General features: G+C 39.0%; 1 pseudogene; it reads left to right on the top strand.

Annotated features, from left to right (window-relative positions):
* Positions 1-4,327: 4,327 nt before the first annotated feature.
* LOC143402525 (signal transducer CD24 pseudogene) lies at positions 4,328-4,531 on the top strand (annotated as a pseudogene).
* Positions 4,532-6,435: the final 1,904 nt, after the last annotated feature.

Raw genomic sequence — 6,435 nt, forward strand, 5'->3', positions numbered from 1 at the left:
AGAAATGTAGATATCTCTGTGAAGCTCCAGCTCAAGGCCAGAGATCTTGTTAAAGGATTTGTATTTTTATTATCACATTTTTTATTTGCAAACACACTTCTACAAACTACTATACTTGATAAATGTTTGTGAAAAACACTAAAGGGGCATTCAGCACCTGGAGTGCTGATTTCTTCCAGACCAGTGGCCAAGTAAAATAGAGCAACAGGAAAATAGAAAGTTTACCTGTATTGAACTCTTTTGTAGAGACTCTTTTGCTGATAGTCCTAAAATCAATTATGGTGAAGATTTCTGGAGAAGCCTATTTAAGATTTTCTGTGGAGGAGGGGGTGCCACTATAATATAGTTGGAACCAGACAGTTTGTCATCAAACAGTCTGGTTTCTTTCACTTAGTAATATGAACTTAAGTTTTCTCCAAATCTTTTCATGACTTGATGGTATAAAAATATTTTATTGCTCAGTAATATTCCATTGTGTTGATGTAACACAACAAATGTAATTTTTATACATACCTAAATTACTGAGTATATTCATAATATATGAAGATAAGTTCTTTCATACCTTATCAAAAGTTTTCAAATGTGCTGAGAAATTTCTTTTTTTTGCATTTTCTTTGGATTCCCACAAATTTATTGTCATAATTTTTAATTATTCTGGTAAATTGATATTCTTCTCATTCATTTAGCTTTAAATTCCTTATTCTGAAATTCCTTTTTCCCTCTTCTGTTCTGGAGTATGGGAGACTGATGTTGGGCCTTTGTATTTTGTCTGAAAAATGGAGAAGTTTAGGCCCCTTGGAAATGCGTTTTGAAGAAGCAGCCATTGTAATAGCTTCTGGTCCCCAAATATTATGACCCTGTCATTCCTGGGAAGTATGATTCCCTTGTCACAGAGATGTTCGGAGCCTATAGGATTGTGAATGTAAGAAGATAGCAATGCCGACTTTTGTGTTAAAAATAGCAAAATGTCTGTTTCATTCTACATGTATATTCAGAACAATGAGAAATTATATCCCATCTATTATAATATATCAAAATTCATAAATGCATTATACTTTCATATCTAATTAAAACAAATAAGATATTAATAAAAAAGGAAAAAAATCTTATGTTCCAAAAAAGACTAAAACATTGAAAACCCTGAGCATTTTAGTGCCAAATTAGAAGGTCAAGTTCCTTAATGTCAACTTGGTTTGTTATATAAATAGATATTAGACATTGAGATCATGTTTTCTGTAGCAAAATGGAATGGCTCTGGAAAATATAAAAAGAATCATATGCATACCTTAAGAATTAGTAGTAAACCAGGGCTGGGGATATAGCTCAGTTGTATATAAGCATAATTTTGTTGGTATATAACCATACCCACTTGTAAATGTACTTAATGCCATTGAACTATATATATTAAAGTTGTGTTAAAATAGTTAAAAAAAAAAGAAAAGAAAGAAAGAAAATGGCAAAATGGAGCTGGGGATGGGTAAGTAGGTGGGGTTGGCTCAATTAAATTCTCTTTTCTTTTCTCTTTCCCAGTGCTGGGCCACATGCATGCTACACAATATTTGTACCATATTTGTTTGATATTGTATCAACATTGTAGAAATCCAATTGTCATTGGAATATAAACAGCAAACAACCTCTGAATTTAAACGTCAGGTAGAACACCACATACACAAATGTATTTCCAAATAGCTGTCTCCTAAATATTCTAGTGCTTAGACCTCGCTGGTTCTCCTCCTCCACCAACCAGGAGAAGTAGCATGAGCACTCAGCTGCCTGGAAAGTCTGCTGTCCTTCTCTGGCTGCATGCCCTGTGTCAGAGCCCTCCAACGTCAGTTTCCCTTCTCGCTTCCTCTTCCCTGTGCATCTCCTCCGATCTCTGCCCTGCCACTCTCCTCCTCTCTCTGTCACAGGCCTCTGCTGAGAATGGGACTGAGGAAGCTTGGAGTTGCTGTCAGGTGACTCAGGAAAGGGCACTAAGGCAGGAGGGGTGAGATGGGGCTTGGGAAACTTCACCTAGGTCACATGAGAGAGGGAAAACAGTGTATCTTTAAACAAAGATTTCCTTGATTCAGACGTGTTTTTGGTGAGTGTGATTCCGAGCTGGTGTTTTTTTCCCCTCTAGGTTACTATCTAATGGTGGGAAATTGAGTCCCCAGTTCTGACTTCCTCACTCAGACTGCTAGCATGAGGAATATCAATTTTTCCCCCCAAAATAGGATATTGACTGCATCCTATTTTCTTTTGGAGGTTTTTCATTTCTGACTGGCTGGCTGCAATTTTATATTAACTTTATTCTGGTATTAAAAACTTGCCCATTATAAAACATTATAGAATGATTTTGAAACTTGACTTAGGGGAATATTCACTCAGCCGAGTGAAGGGGAATATTATTTTTATGCCTCTGGATGTAACCACGTGAAACTGGCTGGTGTAGATTCCATGCATCCCATCTTCTCAGACTTTGGTTCCCACTTCATCTGAGCACTGGTGATATGAGTGACTGGAAACCTACTATAAAGTTCAAGAGAGGTGGCTTTCAAAATGAACTGGGTCCCTCTGATGAAGTGTGTGCTGCCTTGTGATTTTCCTTGGAAAAAAAGATGGACAACCAAATATTCAATCCTACTGACCAGCAACAACAGAAATTGATGTTCCAGATCAGTGATTCCAAACTCTTGTTTTAAATACGTTTCAGGTCCAAAAGACCACACAAATCCTCATTCTTCTTACAAGAACCACAGGTACAAAATCACCCTAACAGATCACTACAAGAGTAAGACTAGTCCCACTTTCAGTCAAATACTTTATGAAGTTTTAACGAAATGGAATAATAAAAACTTATGTTGGATGATAAAACATAGATCTTGTCACCTAATAAATCTTTACTATAGCATGATACCATCCTGTGAACTAAGCTAGGTCTTTAGACTACCAGACAGGCTCCAGCAGTAGTTAGGGGGAGCAAGCTGATGAAGAGGGTGTGTTTGGAGCCAGGCCTGAGTTAAAATCAAATCTCTGCCACTTGTTTACTGTGGCTCCTGTGGAGGGATATGACTTTTCCAAGCCCAGTTTTCACATCCAAGGTGACAATGATGATGGCCAAACATGTAATGTACTGTGCTTCCTACCTGGTACAGAATGATTTGAGTTGAGAAATGGCTACTAGCATCTAAGGAGTCAAAGAGACAAGAAACACTCCCCTTTTATAAAGAGAGCTGCCCCCAAAGAACTGCTAGACTTGCTCTTTGGACTCATCAAGAAGCATGCAAGCTGGCTCAAGCTTGTATAAACAGGAGACAAGAAGATCCAGGTCCTCATCCAAGGAAGGAATTATAGAGAATTGTGTCTCTATGGTGAGTCATTAATCTCTCCTTTCCTTTGAATGTATGTCTCTTCCTACAACCAAGAGGGCAATCCAACAGATTACCTCATTGCAGTGAGAGGAGCCCGTATGATGAATACCTACTTTCTCCTGTTATACATCTGTTTATGCAATCCAACAGATTACCTCATTGCAGTGAGAGGAGCCCGTATGATGAATACCTACTTTCTCCTGTTATACATCTGTTTATGCATCAGGGTGGCCATCTGTCCTCTGATCAAGGGGAGGAGAGAGAGGGAGGGAGGGAGCTTGACCAGCAAAGGTAAACGAGTTTCCATTGCTCCATTGCACATTCGTTGAATCTGCCTGGATTTGAACTGCTCTGCAGATGCCCCACTCCCAAAGTAAGAAGCTGAGGAGTGGACTGCAGGAAGGGATCAGAAGAAGTCAAGCTGGAACCTGTAGTTCTCCATTATCAGAGAACTACATAGAGGGAGGCTCCAACGTCACCAGGAAGTGTGCTGCTTTTCAGAGAGTGTGACAGACAGCAGGACTGGAACAGCATCAGTTGAGAGAGCAGCAGCACCAGCCAGGTAAGAGAGAAGTGCCTTTGCTCCAAAGCGGGGGCTGAGAAAGGAAAGGCAGCGGCCCAAGAAATGACCCCCTACACTATCCCCATTCAAGTGGCACGAGCCAAAGGGAGAAATGAGCATGATAGAGACCGTTGAGACTGTGGTTTTAAATTGGTCTGGAATAGATGAGACTTATGTCTGAATACCTGAAAATGACTCAAAACCAATATGCAGTCAAATTCTGATGTATTCGAAAATCTCGTCACACATGCAACATCTCCTTCTACCCTCACTAGGTCTCTGTAAGCTGGATGTTCCCCCCATTTCACACATGTTAAAATGGAGGACGGACCCTGCCTGCCCCCTTCGGGAGCCATCCTATCTCCTCGCATCTAGCATCCAGCGAGACACATGGCGCACTAAAGGAGCAGACATGGGCAGAGCGATGGTGGCCAGGCTGGGGCTGGGGCTTCTGCTTCTGGCACTGCTCCTACCCACGCAGATTTATTCAAACCAAACAGCTGTTGTGACACTTTCAAGTAACTCCTCACAGAGTGCATTTGCTGCTCCCAGTTCAACTAATGCTACACCCAACACAGGTGGCAGTGCCCTGCCGTCAACAGCCAGCTCCTTGTGATCTCGCTCTCTCTTCTACATCTCTACTGTTAGATGCTGAGGCCAAGAAACGTCTCTACTTCCCCATCTTCTAAACCCAATCTGAATGGCGACTAGAAATCCAGTGTGTCAAGGAAGAATCAGGTCTGCATCAAATCTACCAATTCCACATGTGATTTTATTGGCCCAGAAAACATTGGGACTTCCAAATTGATTGATCTGAAGGACATGTGGAGGGTTTCACAGGTGATGAATACCAATATTATTAAATCTGCTGGAGTTTCACATACAAGATAAAAAGAGATAACATCCAAAATTAAGACATGATTTCCTCGAATGAGACATAAGAAATATGGACATTTAAAATCTACCTTGAAAACAAGAATAGATTTTATCTAGAGATAAAGGATGGAATGTGAAATGGAGATTTCAGTTGGTTCATGAAATCTATAAGGCCATAAAACAGGTAATATAAAAAGCTTCCATGATTCTATTTATATGTACATTGGAAGGAACTTCTGGGTGTTTCTGTAAATCCTCAATGTATTGTTTCATCAGTACTTTAATGCTGATATATTCTAGATAATGTTTCACATTGTTAAGCTATTTTGATTCCCTTGGAAACTGAACTTTTTCCTCTGTGGTTTTTGGATTTGACGTTATGTTTGAACTTTCTTAAAAAAATATTTATTTCTTAGGTGTAGTTGGACACAATACCTTTATTTTATTTATATATTTATTTTTATGAGCTGAGGATCTAACCCAGGGCCTTGCACATGCCAGTCGAGCGCTCTACCGCTGATCCAAAACCCCAGCTCTTTTTTGAACTTTTATGTGGTAATTGACATGGGCCAGGGAAATGATAGATTGGAATCCACCCCAGATCCAGGCATCATGAGTAAATCTTGCTTATCCTCTCAAAATCAAATGATAGGCCTCTCCCATGTCCTGTTTTCATTCAACAAGAGTGACAGATTCTTTTATCAAAGCTGATTCCAAAGAGTAGAATTGAATTGACCTTAACTAATTTCAAAATGCTGCTTTTTATTTCTGCATTTATTGAATACTTTTCACAATTGAAACCGGTCAGCTTTGGGTGGGGCTGGGGTTGTGGTTCAGCGGTAGAGCGCTCATCCCGCATGTGCGAGGCTCTGGGTTCAATCCTCAGCACCGCATAAAAATAAATGAATAAAATAAAAGTATTAAAAAAGAAAGAAAGAAAATAGTCAGCTTTGAAGATAAAATGCCAAATCTTGAAATTAAAAAGGCAACTATGTGAAGAAGCCAAATTTATAAATCAAGCATTTGGGAAGTGAAGACTGGAAGCTAGCTGGCATATTAAATTCACAAAAACTTTTATCCTTTTTCTGTAAATGCTTTTTTAAAAACTATGGATCTGAATAGCCACATTTGGAACACTTTCTCTTATCAGTCAATAGTTTTAGGGAGTTAGAACCTGATCCTAAGCCTAAAAGCAGTCTTGATCCTATAAATCTTTTACAACTACTTTAATACATAGAAAACTTTTAAAAAACAACTACTCCCTGAAATCTTTTGTTGGCATGGTCACACTGATACTTACATGTTCTGGTATCTAATATGGCACAGTAGTCTTGATGACCTAAATCATTTTTTCTCATCTTTCGAAACCTACACGGAAACAACCGTATCAGACAGATCTAAAGCTACTGTGTGTGTGGATGTACACGTCTCTTTGCTTCATACCTGAATGCTGTACATCTATTTGGATTGTATATTGTGTATTTATGCTTTGATTCATAGTAACTTCTCATGTTATGGAATTGATTTGCATTGAACACAAACTGTAAATAAAAATAAATAGATGGCTGAAAACAAAAATAAAAAATAAAAAATGAAGTCTCCAAGAGAGGCCCAAGGGATTGGGATGTATGGCTCCAGATCCGA

The sequence above is a fragment of the Callospermophilus lateralis genome, chromosome 6 (assembly GCF_048772815.1).
Source record: "Callospermophilus lateralis isolate mCalLat2 chromosome 6, mCalLat2.hap1, whole genome shotgun sequence".
NCBI classification, from domain to species: Eukaryota; Metazoa; Chordata; class Mammalia; order Rodentia; family Sciuridae; genus Callospermophilus; species Callospermophilus lateralis.